The sequence below is a fragment of the Macaca mulatta genome, chromosome 7, assembly GCF_049350105.2.
Source record: "Macaca mulatta isolate MMU2019108-1 chromosome 7, T2T-MMU8v2.0, whole genome shotgun sequence".
In the NCBI taxonomy this organism is placed as follows: domain Eukaryota; kingdom Metazoa; phylum Chordata; class Mammalia; order Primates; family Cercopithecidae; genus Macaca; species Macaca mulatta.
In genome coordinates this window covers 150,252,079-150,277,128 of record NC_133412.1, presented here as the reverse complement: position 1 = coordinate 150,277,128, position 25,050 = coordinate 150,252,079, and the positions used below count along the sequence as shown (strand labels likewise).

Below are 25,050 nucleotides of genomic sequence, written 5' to 3'. Positions count from 1 at the left end.
CATGATGGATATATGCTAGGCGACCTGGTTCAGCAGAGGCTGAGGGGGCTTAGGAACCCCAGGCTGCCTTCCCACACCATGGCAGGGTCCCCGAAATGTAGGACGCATGCACTTCTGACCGCCAGCTCCACCCTGAAGCATCAATGCCTGGAGAACCACTCACACATGTGCACAAAGAGACATGAGTGAGCATGCTCGGTGCAGAATTGTTTGTATGGTAAAAACTGGAGCCGCCTTATCTGTTCATCAGGCAGGGCTGCTGCATTCTGGGTGTGGATGGCATCCCCTGGAATTGTGCAGAGGCACCATTTACCGTGAAAACCTTTTGACCCATGTCCCCTAGAGCTGGGACCCTGAGTGAGGGTGGGAGTGGGAGGGGCGTGGTTGAATTAACTGTGTTACAGGCATGCATGGAATATTAGGTAGAGGCTAAAAAAAAAAAAAAAAATGAGGATAGCTAGGTGTGGTGGTGCACACCTGTGGTCCCAGCTACTCATGAGACTGAGGCAGGAGGATTGCTGGAGCCCAGGAAGTTGAGGTTGTAGTGAGCTATGACTGCACTAGTGCACTCCAGCCTGGGCAAGAGTGAAACCACATCTCTAGAAAAAATTTTAAAAAAAAGAGGATGTTTATTTTTGTTGACATGAGAAAATGTCCAGGATACACAGTTATGGGGGGGAGTTGCAAAGCAGTGTGGTCAGCGTGATCCCCTTCATGTAAAATCAAAGCAAAACAAAGATCTTGACATCATCCCCCTGGGTATGTACATGTACTATGCAGGGAAATGCCCAGAAGTCTGGGATGATTGGGGAAAACAGTGATATTGGCCAGAAATGGAATAAAAGGAATTTTTCACTTTTCTTTCTTTTTTCTTTTCTTTTTTTTTTTTTTTTTTTTTGAGATGGAGTCTCGCTCTGTCGCCCAGGCTGGAATGCAGTGGCGAGATCTCAGCTCACTCCAACCTCTGCCTCCTGGGTTCAGGATTCTCCTGCCTCTGCCTCCTGAGTAGCTAGGATTACAGGCACGCACCACCACACCCAGTTAATTTTTGTGTTTTCAGTAGAGATGGGATTTTACCATGTTGGCCAGGCTGGTCTTGAATGCCTGACCTCAAGTTATCCACCTGCCTCAGCCTCCCAAAGTGCTGGGATTACAGGCGTGAGTCACCGTGCCTGGCTCACTTTTCTTCTCTCTTTACCTCTGCTCACACTTTTTTCCCTAGGGAGGGAAAAAAATGTGTAAAAATAGAAAAAGAAAGTTCCCTCCTTTCTTCTTTGCCTGTTACCTAACTCCCTCATCCATCAAAGCCTTCCGCAAATTCCTAAATTCCCATTTTTTATCATCCCCTACAGAGCAGCTCCCTCCAAAGTTCCTTCCCATTTACTCTCCAAGAAGGAGCCCTGGGCAGGAGAGCTGGACATTGCCTGGACCCACATCAAAAGGTCCCTGCTGCACTGGAAGGGTCAAAGCATCCTATGCCCAACCTGGCCTTGTGATCTGAGTCTGGGGCTGCGGTGGCCAGGTTGTCCAGTGGACACTGTAGAGGCAGCCTCGGGGTGAGAAGCCCCTCATGTGGACCCGCAGCAGGGGACATAAGTGGGAAGGAATTCGAAGGCTGAGGGGGGAGGCAGGGGTGTAGCTACACCAAATAAAGCTCCTTCTTCTCACACCTGCCAGCATGCTGGGAGGATGCTACCTGTAGCATCCTAGGGATGGCAGAAAGGGGCAAGCACGGCTCTGCCTCTGGCCTCTGTGCCTGGTGCAGGCTCCACTGTGGTGTGGGGTCTCTGGCAGTGAGGACTAGGCTACAGCCACCACTCTGGCCTGTGAATCCTAAAGGAATCGGGGCACGACAGTCCCCATTGCCAACATAGAGTCCCTCAAACTCGTCCTGCCAGGCTAGGGCAACAGCTGTGACCCTCCAGGACTGTGCTCTGAGGAAGGAGCCTTCCACTCTAGAGACTGTGTGGCTGTCAAGCCTACCAAGGGCCCAGCCTCCACTTCCCGGGGAGCCTTTGTTTTCTCCTTCCTTGCTCTAGAAGGAAGAATGGGGGCTGGGGGCACGATCATGGACTATACACCTCTTCTGTGATAGGAGCCCGGCTGGTTTCCTGATACTTCAGCCCATTCACATGGTTTAACCGCCCTATAGATGAGGCTCACAGACATGGGAGTGACGGAGTGTGACTTGGCCACACAGCCGGAAGATACAGAGCTGAGATCCGTACCCCGGTCCTTCCATCCCAGGGGCCATTCATTCCCACGATGCCTCAGTGCAGCCTCGCTGTTCTGCAGGCTCAGAGAGGATGCTTACCCTTTACTCCTGGTGAGCAGAGAACCTAGCCATGGAAGGAAGCCCACAGAGGGAAAAGCTCCTGGGGCTCCTGGGGGCTCCCCAGCCCTCCCTGACCACTCCTCTGCGGGGGCTGCTTCCATGCTTCCAGGGGTCTTCCTTGCTTCCCAGTCCTCTGCATGCTTCCCTGACACCTCCACTTATGGAGCTCAGACCCTGCTTGCGGGAGTCAGGTCAGCCAGGCCTTGACCCCGCCCTCCCCCCGCTCACGGATTCAGGGTCCTTTTTGCTGGCATCACCCTGTCCCAGCCAGACGGGGAGGACTCCTTCTTCTAAGCTCTCAGCCCTTCCTGCCAACATCTTTTAGCCAAGATTCAGCGAATCAGCAAAGTCTGATGGTTAACATGGCTTCCATCCCAGCTCTGTCATCACTAGGCATGTGACCTTGAGAATGTCTCGGAACATCTGTCTCCCAGTGTTATCATCTATAAAATGGGAATGCTAACAGCGATATTCCTAGAGCTGTTGCAAGCGTCAAACATACACATAATCGGAACAGCTCCCCACAGTGGTTCGCACTCTGTATGTCTTTACTGTTACTGTTACCTCTTTCTTCCTCTGAGCTCCTTCCACAGGATGGGTTATTCTGCAGATCCATGGCTGGGAGGAAATTAGAGTGGGCTGGATGGAAACCAGGCAGTGGGCCTGATGAAACTGCCATATGGTGCTTTGCTCAGAGCTGTATATGGGAAGAACAAGTTCATATGCCAGTTGGGTGGTGGTGGAGACCGGGGAGGGAAGTAACAGGGACAGGGCTTTGCATATGCTCTATTTTTTGCTCCCTACCTTTCCCTAAAGCCCATGGCCTCCAATCCCCATTGTCCCCCTTTCCTTTGGGTCTCTGGGTCTCAGATCATCTTGTGAAAAACCCCATGGAGAGGTGTGGCAGCTGGAAAGAGGAGGAAGTGAGATGGATACCATGCTGTCTAGTGGCTGGCACCCTGTGTGAGCTCAGCTACTGGCAGGTTCTACTGTGGTGTTTAACAGTAACTGTGAGCAGACCGGGCGCGGTGGCTCACGCCCGCCTGTAATCCCAGCACTTTGGGAGGCCGAGGCGGGCGGATCACGAGGTCAGGAGATCGAGACCATCCTGGCTAACACGGTGAAACCCCGTCTCTACTAAACATACAAAAAATTAGCCAGGCGTGGTGGCGGAAGCCTGTGGTCCCAAATACTAGGGAGGCTGAGGCAGGAGAATAGCGTGAACCCGGGAGGCAGAGCTTGCAGTGAGCTGAGATGGCGCCACTGCACTCCAGCCTGGGCGACAGAGTGAGACTCCGTCTCAAAAAACAAACAAACAAACAAACAAACAAAAAACCAGTAACTGTGGGCAAAGCCAGTGTGAGTTTCTCAAGCCAATTGTGGTTTCTCTTTAATTCTTTCTCTCTACAAGAGAACCTTGAAAAGAAAGTCATTCTTGATACAAAGCACCGGGAGCCCTCACAGTTGGCCCTAAAAACAAATAGCTCCTTATCTGGCACATGTATATCTCTTTGCTTTCCCTGCTGTGTTTCCCCTGAAAATACCACATCTGTCCTGCTCGCCACTGAGTCCTGATGCACCAAGCATGAACTAACAGTCGATCTGTACTTGTAGACATGGTGATGGAGGAGGGATCTGCAAACTTGGGAGCTTTACGAGAGAGCCAGCACCTGTGAAAGGGCCTGATACGGTGTCTGGCACATAGTAGGTACCCCAGAAATGCCACTTGACTCTGAGTCTGGGGGGGCTGTTTGGTTGTCACCAATTTTGATGTATTTCTGGGCTAACACGTCCAGCAAGCAGGTGTGACCACACCCAGACTGTCCAGGCTTAGCCAAGGAACCAGCAGCCAGTCCTTCCTGTGCAACGAGCCCAGCTCCAGCAGCTCACGTTGACTCCACCCAGCCAGCTCTCTCAGAGGGTGGTATCTGCCTTCTGCTGCACAGGGTCTTTAATGTAATGTGTCCGTTTCAGGGTTGCCTCTTGAGGAGGATAGAAGCCACCTCTAGCAACCCTCTGCTCAGCAGATAATGTCCCTTGCTAGCACTGATCCAAGGGGAAACGGGACCCACAGGTCCTTTGCAAAGGCTTCTTGAGGATAAGGAGGAGTTTCCCTCCAGGGTTCCTTTCTCGGCATTGAGGACTAAGGCATTTTCCCAGCAACGGAATTCATTGTCTGACTAGTGCTTCCTGGAAGTCAAAACATGGTCAACATCAGGTGACCAGGGCCTCTAGAAGCCTTTGTCATAGTCATTTCCATGCTTTTATGTAAGTTGGCCAGCCTGGACACACAGGTGACCTGCTACTCCTTGAGGGTTCTTAGGCAGAGGAACCTCTGGCCAGGCCTCCTGGTGACTGGAAATGATGCAGTGAGGAACTGCTGAGCACCAAGACCACCGTCCAGCCCCACCCCCACTCCTGCCCCACCTGCAGGCCCCCCTCAGGCACTCTAATGTGCCTGCGCCTGCCCACCTCAGGGCCTTTGTTACACAAAGGCTTGCAGCAGTGGTTCTGAAACTCCAGCATGCATCAGAAGCCCCTGGTGCGCTTATTCATGGATTCTGGGCCTCTTCTGCGAGTTCCTGATTCAGTAGGTCTGGGGTGGGGTCCGAGAATTTGCCTTCCTTACAAATTTCTTTGCAGAAGTGGCTCACACCTGTAATCGAGCACTTTGGGAAGCTGAAGCAGGAGAATTGCTTGAGCCCAGGAGTTCAAGACCAGCCTGGAAAACATAACAAGACCTGTCTCTACAAAAAATTAAAAAATTAGTCTGGGCATGGTGGCTCACGCCTGTAATCCCAGCACTTTGGGAGGCCGAGGTGGGTGGATCACCTGAGGTCAGACGTTCTAGACCAGCCTGGTCAACATGGTGAAACCCCGTCTCTACTAAATATACAAAAATTAGCCGGGCATGGTGGTGGGTGCCTGTAATCCCAGTTACTCAGGGGGCTGAGGCAGGAGAATAGCTTGAACCTGGGAGGCAGAGGTTGTAGTGAGCCGAGATTGTGCCATTGTGCTCTAGCCTGGGCAACAAGAGTGAAACTTCGTTCCAAAAAAAAAATAAGGTGGGTGTGGTGGTGTGTACCTGCAGTCCCAACTACTTGGGAGGCTGAGGTGGGAGGATCACTTGAGCCCAGGAGGTTGCAGTGAGCTGAGTTTGCACCACCACACTCCAACCTGGACAACAAATACCCTGTCTCAAAAAAAAATGTTTAAACCAGATTCCTTGGTGATTCTTATGCTGCTAGGCCAGGGACCACATTATGAGAACCACCAGTATAAGCTATTTCTTCACTTGTCACTTCCTCGGGGAACCCTTCCTTGACCTCACCAAACAGAGGAGGTTCTCATACTAGGTGCTTTCATGGGATCCAGTACTTCTCCTTCATGTCACTTATCACATTTTGCATTTACTATAAATTTATGAAAATGTTAAATTGATATCAGTCTCCCTCTTAAGCCTATGTCTGTTTTATATACCTTTGTCTCCCTGGAACCTAATATGGCGCCTTCTACATAGTAGGTGCTCAACAAGTTACTGCTATATGAATGAATGAATGAATGAGTGAATGAGTGAATGAATACATGCAAAAGACATTCAGAGGCTCAGGCAACCCTGAGTGCTAGGAGAGCATGGCTACTGGAACCAGATTCTCTGGGTTCAACTCCAGTTGGTTATTACTAGCTGTTTGACCTTGAGTTGGCTACTTAATCTCTCCACATGTCACATTCTCGTCTGCAAAATGGGAATGTTACTAGTACCTGTGAGTAGTTCATAGGGTTGTATGAGGATTAAATGAGCTAATTTGTCTAGAGGGCTTCCTTTTCTGCCTACCACATGTGAAATACTATCCAAGGTGATGGCTTCATTGTTACCAAAGTGCCTGGCACGGAGGCTCCGCTTGCTTTAGTAAGACCCTGGGCGGGCGCGGTGACTCATGCCTATAATCCCAGTACTTTGGGAGACCAAGGCTGGTGGATCACCTTAGGTCAGGAGTTTGAGACTAGCCTGGCCAACATGGCGAAACTCTGTCTCTACTAAAAATACAAAAATTAGCTGGGCGTGGTGGTGCATGCCTGTAGTCCCAGCTACTCAGGGGTCTGAGGCAGGAGAATCACATGACTGCAGGAGGCAGAGGTTGCAGTGAGCCGAGATTGCGCCACTGCACTCCAGCCTGGGCGACAGAGCAAGGGTCCGCCTCAAAACAAAACAAAACAAAACAGAAAAACAAAGACTCTGTCCAGGAATCAGCTTCTGGAGCATTTCCTCTGGTCGACTTGGGCAAGACCTAGACACAAGGAAGTAGCCCAGATTTGGATTTTGATTAACTTTCCCAGAATGCTCCATCCCCACCTACCAGGCCTCCATGATGGTCACACACAGTGTTGGGCGGTGGAGGGCCTGGCTCCGGCTCCTCCAGCTGCTCCCCATGTGGATGGAGCTGATGTTTCTGGCCTTCCCTTACCACCACCGGCCTGGCTTGGAGCTGACTCACCGCCAGGAGGGGGTGGTGATTAGTATGCAGGGCGAGTACTGGGAGGAAAGCTGTCTCCACGCAACAGCTCTTGATGTGTTTCTCTGATTAATGTGGCAGAGAGAACATTGCAGCTTTTTCCTGAATGGTCGCCACGTGGAGCCGGAGTCATTAGCATTGTGTCTCCTGCTTGCCATGACCCGCTGACCAACCTAAGTAGATAAAAATGAAAATGGCCAAGACAGCTGCAAGGCTCAGAAACAAACTGCCTGGTGGCTTTGCAGCCACGGGAGGGTCTTTTATGTGGAAGGTTTCTGGAACAGCCCTCCCTTCTCCATCCTTTCACACCCCTCCAAAGCCGTCCTTAAAGTTTTTGCTTCTGTATCTGCTGGTTCCCAGGGAGGTCAGAATTCCTTTCTCAGGAGTGGAGCCCAAGTTGGGGCACCTGTATCAAAAGCTCCCCCAAGGGTGTGTGCTCCAAACCAAAAGAGTGTGGGAGGAGGGGACAGGGGCTTCCGGGGGAGGGATCAGATTGGGCAAAGGATAGGAGATAAGGGAGCCAGGGCAAGTAGGGATCTGTGATGGATCAACCAGGCTAGGGCAAAAGAGGGCACGGGAGAACCTGAACTGAGAGCAACAGGGAGTTTGTTGTGCAGGCTGAACAGGAGGATAAATTGGAGGCCCAGTCTGGAAGTGGGGAAAACCATGAGGAAGCCGTTGTCATAATCCAGCAGGGAGTGCACCCACACATTCCTCGGTGCACTTCCTCCCCACCCTGGAGAGCTCTGTGCATCTATGTGCAAGCTCTGGAGGCTAAAAGCTCGTTTTGTTCAAGGAGACTAATACAACCAGTGGCAACCTGACAGCCTCCCGAGGGTAGGAGTGATGGTTGGGGGAGCTCCTTCTATAGCTCTGCTTCCTCCTGGGCTCTTTGGCTTGGACCCGTGTGGCCCTGTTGCCCTGAATTATTGCTTTTGGATTTTTCTTTTTTTTTCTAATTTGCCATATTCTTTCTCGGGGTCTCAGTTTACCCATCCGTGCAATGAGGATGGGTCAATGGTGCCTGAGCTTGCTGGGAAGCAGGATAAGACACAAAGGCAGCACCAGACATCAGGAAGCTAGAGTTCAAGCCGGCACCACTCCCCAGCATTGTGCCTCTGCCACCGACCCCACACCACCATCCCCACTCTATTTGGGTGGTGGTCTTCAAGCCAGCCCCACGGCTTCCCCTTGCCAGAAAGCAGGTCTCTGCACTCGGCCTGAGCTGCAAGGGAATGAGCAATGGTGCTAATTGTGAAGCCGACAGGAGAGGCTGTGGGTAGGCAGCCGAGAGAGAAATCATCTTGTGATACGCCAATTACTGATCAGCTGGGACATAATTGTGGGGCTGCCATTCCGGCTGCTGGAGGTACCAGGCCTCCCTCTCGTTAATCAATGATAATCCAGAATTACGACCCTTAATGATTTGCAAAGACACTTATGCACACACGCACACATGCTCTCATATGAACACAAGTAATTGATAATCAACCATGTAATTTGAGGCAATAATTCTGTCCGGGATAGATGACAGGCTCCACCCTGCCAGCAGAACAGAGCCCAAATCACAGCAGACCCCTGCAACGGGTGGCAGATTCTCCAGGGGAGGGGGCTTCTTTCCTCCTCCAGTGTAGGTATTGAGGGGACCTCCAATTGTCTCTAGGCTATGGTATATGGTAGTTTTTGTTTCCTATTTTCACTTATCTATGTTTTCTAAATTTTGTACATTATTATTAGCAGCATTTAAAAACATCATTGGCCAGGCATGGTGGCTCATGCCTGTAATCCCAACACTTTGGGAGGGTGAGGTGGCAGATCACGTGAGTCCAGGAGTTTGAGGTTAGCCTGGGGAATAGAGTGAAACCCCATCTCTACAAAAAATAGCCAAACATGGTGGCGCATGCCTGTGGTCCCAGCTATTCATGAGGCTGAGGTGGGAGGATCGCTTGAGCCCAAAAGGCAGAGGATGCAGTGAGCCATGGTCACACCACTGCACTCCAGCCTGGGCAAGGAAGTGAGACTCTGTCTCCACAAGAGATAATAAAAAATAAAATGCATATATGCTGAAGTAAAAATTATATACTACTACATGCACAAAAAGACATCTACAAGGATGTCAAGGCAGCATTTTAGTAACAGCCAAAAACTGAAAACAACGGAAAGGCTCGTCAAGAGTGAAATGGTTAATGGTGTCCCATTTCTACCATAGAATACTATGCAGGAATCAAAAGAATGAGGCAGACCTTCGTGTACTGAGAAAGGTCACAGAGTGCAAGGAGGCCATTCTCAGGGTAACAGAGAGTCCTGCTTGCCTCACCCTGTTCCTGACCCTGCCAGCTACTCGGGAGGTTGAGGCAGGAGAATTGCTTGAACCCAGGAGGCAGATGTTGCAGTGAGCCAAGATCGTGCCACTGCACTCCAGCCTGGGTGACAAAGCAAGACTCTGTCTCTAAACAACAACAACAACAACAACATCATTGTCGTTGCTATACTGGATTGGGCAAAGGATGGGAGAAGAGGGAGCCAGAGCAAGGAGTGCTCTGTGATGGAGCAACCAGGCTGCAAAACATCATTGCCATTGAATCTGGGCTGATCTGGTGTCTTGTTTGGGGCAGTAGAAGTGGTGGAAGTGACACTGTCCCAGCTTCAGGGCTAGTCCCTAAGTCTGGCAGCTTCTGCTTTCATTCCCTTGGATGAAATATAATTCCCAGCTGCCATGTAATTAATCCAATTGACCTGAAACCACCATGCTGACCACGTGGAGAGGCCATGCAGAGGTGCCAGACCTGTAAGTGATGCCTTCTTGGCCCTTCCCTCCCAGTCCAGCTGCCAGCTGAATGCAGTTGAGTGACCCCAGCTGACACCACATGGAGCAGAAGAACCACCCAGTCAAGCCCTGCCCAAATTCCTGACTCACAAAATCTTGAGAAATAATAAATTGGTGTTTTAAGTCACTAATTTTTAATTTATTTACTTTTCCTTTTTTTTTTTTTTTTTTTTGAGATGGAGTCTTGCTCTGTCATCCAGGCTAGAGTACAGTGGCGCAATCCTGGCTCACTGCAACTGCCACTTTCCAGGTTCAAGCAATTTTCCTACCTCAGCCTCCCAAATAGCTGGGACTATAGGCCCTGCCACCACAGGCCCTGGCTAATTTTTGTATTTTTAGTAGAGACGGGGTTTCACCATGTTAGCCAGGCTGGTCTCGAACTCCTGACCTCAGGTGATCCGCCCGCCTTGGCTTCCCAAAGTGCTGGGTTTACAGGCGTAAGCCACCGCACCTGGCCTTAAGCCACTAATTTTTGAAAGTCAATTGTTATGATCTTGTTCTGATACACACAAGATCAGGAAGCGTGTCAGGCCTCAATTTCCTGATCTGTAAAATGAGAGTTAAATGAGATCATGCATCTAAAACCCCATGCGTGGGGCCTGGCACCTTGCCTGTGCTTCACTGAGAATCTATGATTCTCAGCCAAACAATGCCACAATTCTGTACCCGTGCTCTGCCCCGACTGAGTGATGGCCACTCAGACCCTGTTGTTCCAGGTCCTCAGATGAACAGCCATTATTCTCCTCTAATGGAAATGGCCTGTCACCATGGCAGCACCCTGGCTAAGAGCAGTGACTTCTAAACCAGATGAGCATGGATGCAAGCCCTTCTCTGTCAGTTTCTAGCTTTGTGACCTTAGGCAAGTTATTGACTGTCTCTGAGTCTTGGTTTCTTCACCTGAAAAGAAAGGAAGTCAGCCAACCTTCCTCTCCAGGAAACCTACCCTGATTAGCCTCTCCCCACCATATTTCTCTAAACAGAGCTTTGTCATGGCTTGTTTATAAGACAGGTATTAGTTTCAGAACTTTAAGAAAAGGGATGAAATTAACTATATGGGTTGGAACAGGGGACTGGGGGACTCCTGACCATATTTTATTAATAATAGAGCCCAACACCTCCTGCCTCTTCCCATCCCCTCTCCCCTTGTTCCCACCAGGACAACCTCTCTGACCATGCCTCGGTATTTTGAATTTGCCATTTCCTCTGCCTGGAACCCTCTTCTACCAAATAGCTTCATAGCTCACTCTCTCATCTCCTTTTGGTCTTTATTTAAATGTTACCTTTTCATTGAGACATTCCCTGACCACCCCATTTAAAATCCTCCACTCATTTTGGGGCACCGTCTTTTTTGCTTTGGTTTTCTCCATAGCACATATTACCCTCAAGCATCATGTTTATGTTACTTGTTTATTTACTTTTCTATCCCAGACTCCCCCCCACCCCCACACACTCCAGTGGTAGTGAGTGTTACATAGTGAGTGTTAGCTCCCTACTAATGACAGCGAACCTTGAAATCCATACCCAGGGTCTCTACCCTCTGATTTGAGGGGAAGGAGTAGGGAAGTCGTCCATGCTACAGATGAGAACCTGAAGCTCTGAGGATTTTGTGTTTGTCTATTTTGTTTACTAATATTGTCCTAGTACCTGGCCATAGCTCAAAGTTTGCTATATGAGTGAGTACAAAAGCACACACACCAATACATATCCTGAGCATGGGGTGACACTGTGGACATCTTGAAAAAATTAGCTGGAGCCGACTTGGGTTGTGTATTGATAGGGGTGTTAAAGCATTCCTCTAGCATCAACTGGCTTCCAACCCTCGCCTTTGCTCTGTGTGTGTATGTGTGTGTGTGTGTGTGCATGCACAATGAAGGCCATGGGTTGTAATGGATGTTAATAAAATTGGATGTTAATAAAAAGTCATCAAGAACATATTTCCTATCCTCTTCAAGCCATTAAAGCCCTACCAACTGAGAAGGATTTGCCCAGTGGTCTGGGGGAGAACAGGAATCCGGGCAGGCGATGGTTCCTACTAGGCTGGCACTGAGGCTAACCAGTCCAATTAATTTAAGGAGAAATATCCACGTATCACCCGGAGAGAAAGTTGCAGGGTATCTGCACGATCCTCCCACATCCACTCTGATGACCTCTCATTAGAGGTTAGGGCTCTATCATTGCCCTGGAGCAGAATGGCCTGGGCCAGGGGTCTTCCGGGGTTCCTGGTAGACGGAGAGCCTGGGGAGACTGGCATGACAGGGTCCCTTCAGAATGAACCAAATGAATGACAGCCCAGGCTCAGAGGGATGAGGTTTCCTTTGAGAAGAGATAGCTGTTTGTAGTGACTGTTAGCTCCCTACTAATGACAGCGACCTTGAAATCCATACCCAGGGTCTCTACCCTCTGGTTTGAGGGGAAGGAGTAGGGAAGTCTTCCATGCTACAGATGAGAACCTGAAGCTCTGAGGGATTATTTCTCTAAGATTACTGCAAGTCCAAGATGCCAGGACCTTTGTTCATTGCTATATCCCGACGCAGAACCATTTCTGTTGAATGAATGAACATCCAAGCAGATATTGATAGTCTCTGGGCTTGAACCCATGGGTGGTCAACACCAAAACTAGTTGGCTCCAAAAACCTAGCTTCCCTTTCACTCATTCTGCATCCCTCCCAAAGCCTGGCGGGGTACCTGACAGCTGGGGGGTGCTCTGTGAATATTGGGTCAATTGACCCGGCAGCAGCAGGTGGTGCTAACATGAACTACCTGAAGACCCCTGGCAGACAGGCGGGACCTCTGCTCGCAGCCAGCAGGGGGCGCGCACACATTGTTTTGCAGTGGGCTCACCTCCCAGGCCCCCTTCGCAATCCTCCTGTCCGGACCAGTGGTGTGTTAGACAGAAAGGGCCCTCCCTCAACCAGCCTGTTTTATGGAGGCTTCAAATTATGCAGTCTTCCACAGCAGGCAGCCCTCTGGGACGTGTGGCTCCTACACCAGGCGCTGTGCTAGGCCCTTGACACACATTATCTCATTTAATCATCTGAGGTATTGATATCAGTTTTACAAATGAGACTACTAAAGTGCGATTTTTACCCATTTTATAAATGAGAATACTGAGACTTGGGGTTGTTCAGGGACTCGTCCCCCCTACCCTTGAGGTCTCGCCTCTTCGGGGTGGTGGGACCCTAAGTCCTGGCAGAGGCCTGAGCTTCTGGGGAGGGCCAGATGGGAAAGAACTGTTCTCAGAAGAGGAATGGCTCCTGCCCGCGTTCTTCCCTAGTTCCTGCCTCCTCATGGTTTCTCTCTGTTTCCCAGAGCTCTGGGCGGGCACCTTGAGCAGGCCTGCCAGCTCCATGCTGTGCCACAGGGCACCCAGGGACACTCCCTCCTGGTGTCAATTCCAGACACCTGGCACACACTGGGGAGTGTCCTGGGCAGTATCATTGGTAGTGGGAGGAGAGAAGGCTTCCCAGCATGTCACGGTAGGGCCAACTAGCCCACCCTCTTTGCCATTTTACATGCAAGGAAACCGGCCCAGAGGGGAGACCCCTGGCCCGGGGTCCCTCAGCTTGTCACGGCAGAGCCAGGGCTGCAACCCAGCTCTCTGGATTGCCAGTGTTTCTTCAGGTGCTAGCAGATCATGTTCTCTGAGGCCTGTAATTGCCTCCTTCCTCACAGCCAGCTCTCACCCCACCCCTGCCATGTGCCATAGGCAATCCTGCCCATGCTGCCCTGGGCCTGGCCCCCTACCCCTCTTCCGGGGAGCCTTTGCCGTCCTGAGTTAGAATCACTTGTTCTCTTTAGTCTGTAGCAAGTGCGTCTGTCTATTCCTGGGTGAGATGCCCCATCTCCCCAGCTGATCTCTGAAACGAGTGCTAAGGGGTAGGGCAGTACAATGGACGGGGCACCGGGCTTGACTTTGAACCTGACCGGGCCTCTAACCTGCTGTGTGACTGAGGGAGGTCACTCCTCCAGAGCCCTCTCTGGGCTTCTATTTACCCCCCTGGTCTGGGTCTGGGCTGTTTGGATACTGTCCATGGAGTCTCTGACTCAAGGCAGAGTGGACAGGGCCCTACCCCTGCCCTAGATTAAACAGCAGCAGTCTCACTTTTTTTCTTTCTTAAATACTTGGGCTTTTGTGGGGGGCGGAGGGAGTTGGAGTTCTGAGGCACACAAGTTTAAAGGCCATTCTGAGGTCCTTTCTACTCTGATCTTGCTCTCCGTATCTCTCACCCCAACCCACTATTAGCCAGGAGGTATATGGCATCTTACATAAAGTATTCTCTTACATAAAGTAAAGATTTGGTGAACAGACTTGAGGTGGCTTATGACTGTAATCCCAGCATTTTGGGAGGCTGAGGCGGGTGGATCACCTGAGGTCGGGAGTTTGAGACCAGCCTGGCCAACGTGGTGAAACCCTGTCTACTAAAAATTAGCAGGGCGTGGTGGTGCACGCCTGTAGTCCCAGCTACTTGGGAGGCTGAGGCAGGAGAATTACTTGAACCTGGGAGGCGGAGGTTGCAGTGAGATGAGATCACGCCACTTCACTCCAGCCTGGGCGAAAGAGCGAAACTCTGTCTCCAAAAAAAAGAAAGAATTGAGCATTGAAGCAGGGCTGTGCTGAACCCAGCTGAACAGGGGCAAGCAGGAAAGGAGACCCTGGAACAAGCTTCTAAGGCGAAGGCAGCCTTTGAGAAGGCAGCTGAGGCTGCCTTGAGTTTGTGGCTTCTGCTCCCCATCTTCTCCACGTTCCTTCCTGGCTCGTCCCTGAAGCGAGCCACCGCCTCTTCCACGCCCTGCTGTGGGTGCCACAATGTCCTTGCACAAACCCTGCCCTGTCCCCTGCTGCCAGGGCCGCCCACATGGCTGGACAGACATGAGTCTGGCAGACACTGGTGTGGCTGAGCTCTCCTGGAACGAGGTTTGAAAGGGCCGTGGGGCTGGCAGGGAGCAAAACTCCATGGCCTGGTCAGCTGGCCAAAAGCCAGGCAGCCCCCAGAGGCAGCCCCACCCGAGCTGGAGAGGTCTGCTGGGCTTCTCTAGGCCTCTCAGGGAGGACGGACTTGGTGTGCTTTTGGCAAGTCAAAGGCCCTGCTTTATGTTCTATGGGTATGATGGTTCTGCTTTCAAATCTTGCCTCCTCCTGGAGCTACAAATTATACTTTAGAGGCTGGGCGCAGTGGCTCACGCCTGTAATCTCAGCACTTTGGGAGGATGAGGTGGGTGGATCACTTGAGGCCAGGAGTTCGAGACCAGCCTGGCCAACATAGCAAAATCCCGTCTCTACTAAAAATACAAAAATTAGCCGGGTGTAGTGTCACATGCCTGTAATCCCAGCTACTTGGGAGTCTGAGGCACAACAGTCGCTTGAGCCTGGGAGGCGGAGGTTGCAGTGAGCAGAGATTGTGCACTACACTCTAGCCTGGGCGACGACAGAACGAGACTCTGGCTCAAAAAAAAAAAAAAAAAAAAAAAAAAATCACACTCTTGCCTTCATCCTGCAGCAGGGCTTCCATGCCCCAGGGTAATTAAGGACCACCCTGATTGTATAAGTGTGGCCACTTACAATTAGAAAAGCCTGTACATGCAATGTCTAATTCTGACCCGGGTAAGAAAAGGCATGAGAAGTAAAAAGGAGAACCATTGTAACAGCCCAGGAAGTTCCATTAGGACATTTACTAACATAATGTTTGAATTTCATCGTCTTTGTCATCTTCGTCATTCTAGCACTTACCCACTTCTGAACTTCTCTAACCTTTATTACCATCTGCCATGTTCTCTGGACCACTCTTCACAGTCATTGGTGCATTCACCCCAGAACATCTCAGCAGGACAATCTTTAATCTTTAATAACTTACTATGTGCCATACCCTGTCAGGCACTTTTTCAATTTTGTTTTTTTAAGACGGAGCTTTCCTCTTGTTGCCCAGGCTGGAGTCCAGTGGCATGGTCTCTGCTCACTGCAACCTCCGCTTCCCGGGTTCAAGTGATTCTCCTGCCTCAGCCTCCCAAGTAGCTGGGATTACAGGCGCCTGCCACCATGCCTGGCTAATTTTTATAGTTTTAGTAGAGATGGGGTTTCACCATGTTGGCCAAGCTGGTCTAGAACTCCCAACCTCAGGTGATCCACCCACCTCAGCCTCCCAAGGTGCTGGGATTATAGGTGTGAGCCACCTTGCCTGGCCAATTTTATTTTTATTTAGTCAACACAGCAACCCTGTGAAATTGATCGTTAGGATGCTTTTGGCTGTGAGTCACAGAAACCTTGGTTCCACTGGATCAAGCCAGGGGTCCCTCATTGAACAATGAAGGAATTGATGGAAATAGTCCAGATATGGGTGGCTCCAGGGCAGAGTAATCCAGCTGCCGAACTGTGCCACCAGACTAATGTTCTTTCCACATTTCCTTCCATTCTATCATCTTCAGTGTGTTGACTTAGTTCTCTGAATGGCTGCCTTCATCATAGCAAGATGGCTGCTGTAGCCCCAGCCATCATGACTCCAGACACACATACAGCTACAGAAAGACAATTGTTTGGCTGGGCATGGTGCTCATGCTTGTAATCCCAGCATTTTGGGAGGCTGAGGCAGGTGGATTACCTGAGGTCGGGAATTCGAGACCAGCCAGGCCAACATGGTAAAACCCTGTCTCTACTAAAAATACAAAAATTAGCTGGGCAAGGTGGCAGGCGCCTGTAATCCCAGCTACTTGGGAGGCTGAGGCAGAAGAATTGCTTGAGCCCAAGAGGCGGAGGTTGCAGTAAGCTGAGATTGCACCACTGCACTCCAGCCTAGTGAGACCGTGTCTTAAAAAAAAAAAAAGACAATTGTTTCTCTCTCTCTCATGTTTTAAGATTGAGAAAATATTTCCTAAAACAAGCCCCCAACCCCCATGTCTTATTCACCAGAACTGGGTCACAGATCCATCCCCGAGCAAAGTGTTAGCAAGGGGAATGGGATGCTAAGATTAGCTCAGACTAATTGGGATTTTCCCCCATGGCATGTGGAACTGAGGGGTGGGGGACTCCTGAAACAAATTCAGGGCACTAAGGAAGAAAGCAGGAGTGACTACTTTTTAGAAATTAACAGTGTCCACCTCATGGGTAATTAATGTTATCTTCATTTTACAGGTGGGAAAACTGAGGTTGAGACAAAGTAATGACTTAATGGCACACTAGGAGTCCAGGTTATGATTTCAACCCAGAAATACTTGATTCCAAAGCCCCAACACTTTCTACCGCAGGATATACTAAGCACTATTCTATCTCTATTTCTGGATAGAATGCTCCAAGTTTTTGCTGGGACAGGAAGGGTATAAATAGTACATACATACATAAACTTCCATATTATTTTGGTGACAATAAAATTACGTCATAAAAATGTATATTTAGGCATGTTTATTTGACTAGCCTTTATTTAGAGGCTTCTAGATGCATTCGGAATAGAATGGCCCCAGCCTTGAACTTCAGTGAGTTCCCAGTGAGGCAGCTGTGAACAGATAACTACAACTCTTTGTGATAAATGCAGATTGCAATTGAAGCGCAGAGCTGGGAGGTGCCAGAGACTATTTTCACAGGAAAGGTAAAAATTGAGCTGGGTTTTGAAGGATGCATAGAAGTTTGCTCAAAAAACAAGAGCGAGAAGACATTCTTTGTAGGTAGAGAAAAGAGCCTCGTAAAGGCATGGGGCTTCAAAGTTCATATTGTGTTTAAGGAACAAGAGGAATTTAATGTGGTTAGAAAGTAATTGAGGAGAAGGAAGACGCAAAAAGAGGAATCGGAGGCAATTTCCCAGAGGCCTTGTGTTCCAAGGTAAGGAGTTTGTCTTGATCCTGTAAGGCGCCTGGAAGATTTTTATTTATTTATTTTTATTTTTACATTTTTTTTGAGATGGAGTCTCGCTCTGTCACCCAGGCTGGAGTGCAGTGGCACGATCTCGGCTCACTGCAACCTCTGCCTCCTGAGTTCAAGTGATTGAAAAAAAAAAACGCATTGTGGTGGCATGCAACTGTAGTCCTAGTTAGTTGGGAGGTTGAGGTGTGAAAATCACCTGAGCCCAGGAGGTTGAAGCTGCAGTGAGCCGCGATTGCACTCCAGCCTGAGCAACAGAGTGAGAATCTGTCTCAAAATAATAATAATAATAATAATAATGATATATAAAATAAAAGCTAGCGTCCATTGAGTACTTATTATATTTTGGGCACTCTACTAAGTATTCTAAATGCACTATCTTATTTAATTCTTAAAGAAATCTTTTTTTTTTTTTTTTTTTGGAGACAGAATCTTGCCCTGTCGCCCAGGCTGGAGTGTAGTGGTACGATCTCAGCTCACTGCAACCTCTGCCTCCTGGGTTCAAGCGATTCTCCTGCCTCAGCCTCCTGAGTGGCTGGAATTACAGGTGTGCACCACCACGCCCAGCTAATTTTTGTATTTTTAGTAGAGACCAGGTTTCACCATGTTGGTCAGTCTGGTCTCAAACTCCTGACCTTGTGATCCACCCTCTTCGGCCTCCCAAAATGCTAGGATTACAGGCGTGAGCCACCACGCACTGCCTTAAAGCAATGTTGTAAGGCAGGTTTAGGCTAAATTACATGAAATTGCCAATATTTGATGTGTCGAACAATGAAAACAGATGAGGAAGCCTGGAGGTGCAGAAACTTGGCACAGGTCACACAGTCTCAGGAGTCAAGATTCAAACCCAGATCTGTCTGATAAGGCCTCTAGAGTCAGGCAACCCTGAATTCAAACTTCAGCCACCACTTACTAGCTGTGTGTCCTAAGATACGTTATTCAACCTCTCTGAATTTCAGTTGCTTTGTCTATAAAATGGGGACGATAACTGAATCCACTTCATTAAGTGCGGATTAGTAGAGATAATGCATTAAAACACCCAGCACAATGTCCAACACATCAGAGGTGCCCAATAAATGTCAGCCTTGCCTATCATCATCGCTATTAACATCCTAACATCTGGGCTGTTAAGCACCTTCCCAACCTGCTGTAGGAAAGATGCTTTCTGGAGTCAGTATGTCCCTGGGCAGAAAGGAAGGAGATGTTACTGCCAGAATCACGACAGTGCGGCTGGTAAGAGTCTTCAAACTAATGGGGCGAGGAGAGCTGGGAGCTGTGTCCTCTAGTTTCTATCACCACAAGCCTCTGATTGTTCCACCTCTCCTGAGGTTCTCCTGGCCATAGGGGATGCAGCAGTCCTACCATTGTAGAGTGGCTGGCAGCACTGCCCTCACCCAGGGCATTCTCCTTAAGGAGCAACTTCTGTCTCTTTTGCCCATGAACCAACCTGAATGAAGTGTATTTCCAGGAAATATAAGCTGCCTTTGCTTTCTTTTCTTTTCTTTTTTTTTTTTTTTTTTGAGATGGAGTTTTGCCTCTTGTTGCCCAGGCTGGAGTGCAATGGCCTGATCTCAGCTCACCACAACCTCCACTTCCCAGGTTCAAGCAATTCTCCTGCCTCAGCCTCCCAAGTAGCTGGGATTATAGGCATGCACTACTATGCCTGGCTAATTTTTTTTTTTTTTTGTAGTTTTAGTAGAGACAGAGTTTCTCCATGTTGGTCAGGCTGGTCTCGAATTCCTGACCTCAGGTGATCCGCCCGCCTCGGCCTCCCGGAGTGCTGGGATTACAGGCATGAGCCACTGTGCTTGGTCGTCTTTGCTTTCAAGAGTCACATCTGGCCAGGTGCAGTGGCTCATGCCTGTAATCCCAGTACTTTGGGAGACCGAGGTGGGCAAATCACCCGAGGTCAGGAGTTTGAGACCAGCCTGGCCCAATGGTGAAACCCCATCTGTACTAAAAACACAAAAATTAGCCGGGCACGGTGACATGCGCCTGTAATCTCAACTACTCGGGAGGCTGAAGCAGGAGTATCGCTTAAGCCTAGTAGGCGGAGATTGCAGTAAGCCAGATCCAGCCTGGACAACAGAGCAAGACCCTGTCAAAAAAAAAAAAAAGCCACATCTATCAGTGATGGGTCCTGGGTGTCCCCCTTACTCTTATTCTTGTACCTCATCTATGCACACCTCCCCAATAGCTTTCTGGTTTTGTGTATAGACAGATGTTTCTGATACATGCATGCATGCATGCAGCTCTGTGTGTGTTTCTGGGCTCAAAAGCATCTGCACTGGCACAGGCTGAAGGTTGGCACCACCCTTGGCAGCAATAGCCCAAGGACACTTTTTGTCCATTGCATTCCATGTCTGGGTGGGGCCCTTGCCTGCTAGGTAAGTATTGACTCCCTGCACTGTCCATCTATATCTTGGAGTGTTCTTTTGACAGAAATTACAAGTGCTACTAACTTGAGAATGAAGTCCAAACCTGAGCACCCAGCTGTTCCCAGCGTATCTCCCTGAGATGGGTGCTTTGGCTCATGGACTGACATCATGGCAGCTGCCATAATAAAACGCTGAAGGGGTGGGGAACAGGCAGGCTCACTAAGCCACACCTTGGTTTCAGAACTTTTGGATGCCCACAGATCTTTTTAGCACTGTCTGCCCTCTTTTGTGGCTGCATTCTTGCACAAGACCTGGCTGCCCCCGCTTCGTCTCTCTGAAAAACATGTTCAGCTCCCTCCAGAGAAACTGAAAACACAGAAACTCCTATGCATTTTCCTGGAATCATTCTATAGCTCCAGCCTGGGAAAGCTTCCAAAAGTTTCCTGAACCAAAGATAATAATAATAAAAGAGGTGAGGGAGGGGAGAATCGTGGGCACACATTTCTGTTGATTAATGTGCAAGGCAACAGACTTGGATTGTACGGAAAGGGAAAAGAAAGGCTTTTCCAGGTCAATTTAAACATTTGTGTTGTCTTCTTTAAAGGCAATTTCAAAATAGTTGGCCTCCCTAAAGCGATTGTTTGGAATCTACTCAGAGGGCAGAAAATGAACCCTTCCTTCCTCCATCTGGAAAGTCTTCACACCAGAGGCCCCACTCATTCCTGAGCTCTGGCTTTAGAAGGACTTTCCCAACCTTCCCAGATTCCCTGCCCTCCCTCACCCGCTGACCTATAGGGAGTTATGTTTGCTCCACCCCAAGCAGCTGCATTCCAGCTGCGGAGCTATTATGAAACATTTAGGAATCCTCTGGCTAGAAAGGTAAATGAGGAATATGTCCTAATGACAGCTGAAGGCTGGCTAAAATCTGTAAACAGAGAAGCAGCAAGGAACAAATGCTTGACATAAGATTCCCTTTACAATTCTATTGTGCAGAAGAGTCAGCTGTTAACTTACAGAAAACCTTCTAGATGGTCTCACAGATAAAAGTGCTGATCAGCCTGACGCCCTACTGTGAATCGCAAGAACTGAAATTCAAACCTATCTGTGAAGATTCAAAAATATTTTCACTTACTCATGATCTCTCATCTTTTTAATTAAAGCACAACATCTTGCTCAAAACAAGCCTGTGGAACAACAGAATAAACAGAACCTTAATTTAGGGATTTGCCAACTGATCTTGACTACTGCTGGCAGGTTATAGCAGCCAGTTAGAAGCAGAAGATGGAGTTCCCTGCCCTTCTGAAGACGGTGTCTGCCTGAGGATTCAGAAAAGAGGGGGGGCCACAGAGACCCATGAGGATCCTCGAAATACACAGAAGTTGGCCAGACAGGGCAGGGCTGAGCAAATGGCTTTTTAGGCAACTGAAGCCCTCTGCAGCTGTCAGAACAACTGCCACCAAGCTCTTCTGGTTGAGGTTGCAGCAAGTGCTGCAGTGTTGACCTTATCTTCTGAGACTGCGTTGTGGACACTCAGGTTAACGGCAGTCCACCTTACTACCTAGTTCTAGAACAGCCAGTCGCACCTGCCTAGCTACACGCTGTCTCACCCAAACCATTTCATTTCCTGGGTCTTGCGATTCTGGACTTTTCCAATAGCAACAACTGCCATCCAGTCAGACAGCAACAAAGAACCACCGTGGGTATGCTTTGAGAATCCAGTATCCTGGATAGGGAACTCCATGTAATCCTCCATTCACCCATGGTGCTAAAAGCAGATATGGAGAATTAGTAGAAGTGGTGCCCTGTGTCCCAGGGGGCCGCCCAGCTACAGTGAAAGCATCTTTCTCTCTCCACTTCTTCCTGCTCCAGTTGTTCCACCTCAAATGCTCCCTACAGAGCACCTTTTAACACCTCTGGAGCCACCACTGCCACTGTCATCCCCCACCCCCACCCTCTGGCCTAACCACCCAATTCTCAGCCAGGTCTTTTGCAGAGCACAGCCTCCATGGTTGCCATGGAGGGTTCCTCCCGGCAGCAGTACCCCTTGGGGCTTTGAGACCCTATAAGGAAAGCACCAGGAAACCCCAAAACATTCTCCCTCCTGAAAACAATGGTTCCCAGTGTCTATGCCAGACACACTCACACCACCCAAAATAGACTCATTGTCCTCTTGCACAACATCCAGGAATTTGGTGAAACTCATCATTTTTCAGGTTACCGATAATGCAAGTTTGGAAACCGAAACAGGAAGGAACACAGGCTGAAAAGCTTTTATCCAGCCCACAGCATTTCTCTCTCCAGATGCAAGATAGTTTTTTTTTTTTTTTTTTTTTTTTTTTTTCCAGCAGTACTTTGGTGGGGTTAAAATTAGCTGGCAGCATTCTGGTCACATGCTAGACAACAAAATAAAAGGGAGTTGTTCCCCCTGCCGCTCCTGAACTGGCCCACGACAGAGCTTCCTAATCCATGGATTTCTGGGAAGCTGGCTCTCCAGGCCCTGGTATGGAGGGGCCACACCGAGGACTCCCCTGGTTATCTTCCCTGCTGTAATGGGATGACAAAGACAAGGTCAAGGCTGTTTGGAATCTTGGGGCTTGCCTCAATCTGGGAAGGCACTCAAGGATCCAAAATGGCTTTTGTAAATCTTCTCACCAAAGCCAACAAAGAAGCAAACACCACAAAAGCACTGACAGAGAGAAGGGTAACATCTGACACATGAACATGGGCATCCATTGACTTGTGGGGTGGTGGCTGCTCTTGGCATAATTAAAAAAAAATAGCTGGGCATGGTGGCTCACACCTGTAATCCCAGCAACTTTGGGAGGCTGAGGAGGGCATATCGCCTGAGATCAGGAGTTCGAGACCAGCCTGGCCAGCATGGCAAAACCCTGTCTCTACTAAAAATACAAAAAGTAGCCGGGCATGGTAGCACACGCCTGTAATCCCAGCTACTTGGGAGGCTGAGGCAAGAGAATTGCTTGAACCTGGGAGGTGAAGGTTGCAGTGAGCTGAGATTGCCCCATTGCACTCCAGCTTGGGCGACAGAGCAAGACTCCACCTCAAAAAACAAAACAAAACAAAAATAAATAAATAAATAAATGTAATACATCTGGGCTAGAGGTGGCGAACATTTAGGATAGATTCTTTATCTCTTGACCTTGATGATAGGGACATGTCAGGGTCTGCTTTGTTCATCCAGCTTAAAACTGTCACCAGAAGCCCTGGATTAAAATGCAGCCTCTGATTCACACACAGTCAGGAAACATGCCTTGTGCTCAGTACAGAAACATGTCCGTCAACCTGGGAAAGGAATCACCACCACGAAATATGCTTTTGGCTTGCCAAAGCTTAGCAGCTGCGAGAGCCAAAAACCCAGCTGCCTGGACTGTCTGGGGAAGTTGGCGGGTGGGGGGCGGGGGGAGGTTGCTGTCTGAATCACCTGATTTCTGCCTCCAACTCTAGTTTAATTCCAAGCCGAAACCTATCTTGAAATGTCTCAAGGGCCAACTGCTCCTAAAAATTGTGGGTTTTAGCTAACCTTTCAGCTCTGTGCCTGCTGGCAAGGTGAAGCAGATGGCGTTTGTTGATTATTTATTTGGAAGGGACTACTTTGGAATCAGGAAATTCCAGCGAGACAGAGTGCATCGCCTTGGCCAGAGCTGCCCTGACAATCATGAGCAGACACCCAGAGAGAGTCAAGTTCAAAGAAATTGCAGCTAAGCCCCAGGAACTTGGGGCATTTTCAGTCTTTCTCCTGTCCTGGCCTCCATGTTCACCACGCACTTAGGAAGAACTACTTCGTTCAGTTCAACATTCTGTGGTCTTGAAGGGTTTGAATACAACGGCCCACATTCAAGGTCCTGCTTTGTCAAAAGGGCTTCAAGAAGCTAACAGGCCTCTGACTTGTGTTTCATCCTGAAGCCCTCATTATACAAACAGATCAAAACAGAAATCCCCCCTGCCTTAATGCCCAGCACATAAAGTCCTCTTTAATTAACATACACCATTTTTCAGTGAAACAGCCTCAAGGTGTTAAAAGTGCATAAAGGTCTGAAAGCTGATGCCCAAGATAAACAGTGTGCCGAAATATATTTAGCAGAAAATTTTGAAAGCCACAGGAAAAATAAGTTTTCTTCCTGGGATGTTAACGAAGGTTTAGGTTCAGGAAACCTTCAGGAAGTAGTGAGCTGAGAAGGAATACTGCTCACCGTTTTTACCCCCAATGTAAATAAATCACTAAACCTCTTTGGTTTCCATAGGCCTGGGCTGGAGTGGAATATTTCATTTTTTCCCCATTAAACAGGCCACCCGGAGTGTTGGCATTACAGGCCTGAAAATATACCAAATCTGAATGTGCTATTTTGTTTCTGTACATTAAATCAAACTGTGTTTCAAACGGCAGTTTGTGCTAAATGGGGGGCCGATGATCCAGACTGTGCACCCTCACACACCTGAAATTGGCGCAGCGTAAATGATAGATGTTTCACCTTGGATCTCCCCGTGTCTTGTCTCCTACAGGCACGCACCCTCTGTCGTTGTTGCCCAAGGTGATGTCATGTTCATTCTAAAGGCCGCGGTTCCAAGGGGACTACACCACAAGAAGATGCCTTCAGAAAGACCCAGATTTCCTGCGGTCTCAGGTAGGCGGCAGGGAGCAAGAGAACAAGGAAAGGACCCGGCGCCACTCTCCTCAAGATGGATGCTGCATGATGTAAGTGGCTGGCTAAAATATCTGGCATCCTTGCAGTTTTAAGTTGCCAGCTAAATATTATTAAAAAGATAAAATACACGCAAACTGTGCAGAATGCAGGGCTGCTGTGTTTACATCCGGGTTTTGATGACTCAAATACTTACACTAGGGCTTGCTGAAAAGCTCTATTAAAAACACCGCTTTGTGAAAGCCCCCAGGGAGCAGGAAGAAAGCTGGGGGTGTGAAAGAGGAGAGCGGGAGGATGGTGACCCACCCAAGGACGGCCCTGAGACCTGTGCTCCGGGCTGGCACTTAAGGCCAAGGAAGTGCTTAGAGGTTAACCTCCTCTCAGCCTCGGAACCAGAGCGGGGAGGGTTAACCTTTTTCCAGAACATTTATTTCACCATCTCACTGACTAGAGGGAGGAGGGGCGGGAGGGAGAGAGCGAGAGCCTGCCGCGCAG

The 25,050-nt window shown here is 49.1% G+C and overlaps 1 protein-coding gene across 1 annotated transcript in view; it reads left to right on the top strand.

The window, feature by feature from the left end:
* The window catches only part of LOC106999500 (uncharacterized), a 58,120-nt gene extending 33,434 nt beyond the window's left edge, over positions 1–24,686 (top strand). Inside the window, exon 6 of the mRNA XM_077938824.1 lies at positions 24,416–24,686. The gene's annotated coding sequence lies outside the window, so the exon portion shown is untranslated. The remainder of the gene's footprint in view (positions 1–24,415) is intronic.
* Positions 24,687–25,050: the final 364 nt, after the last annotated feature.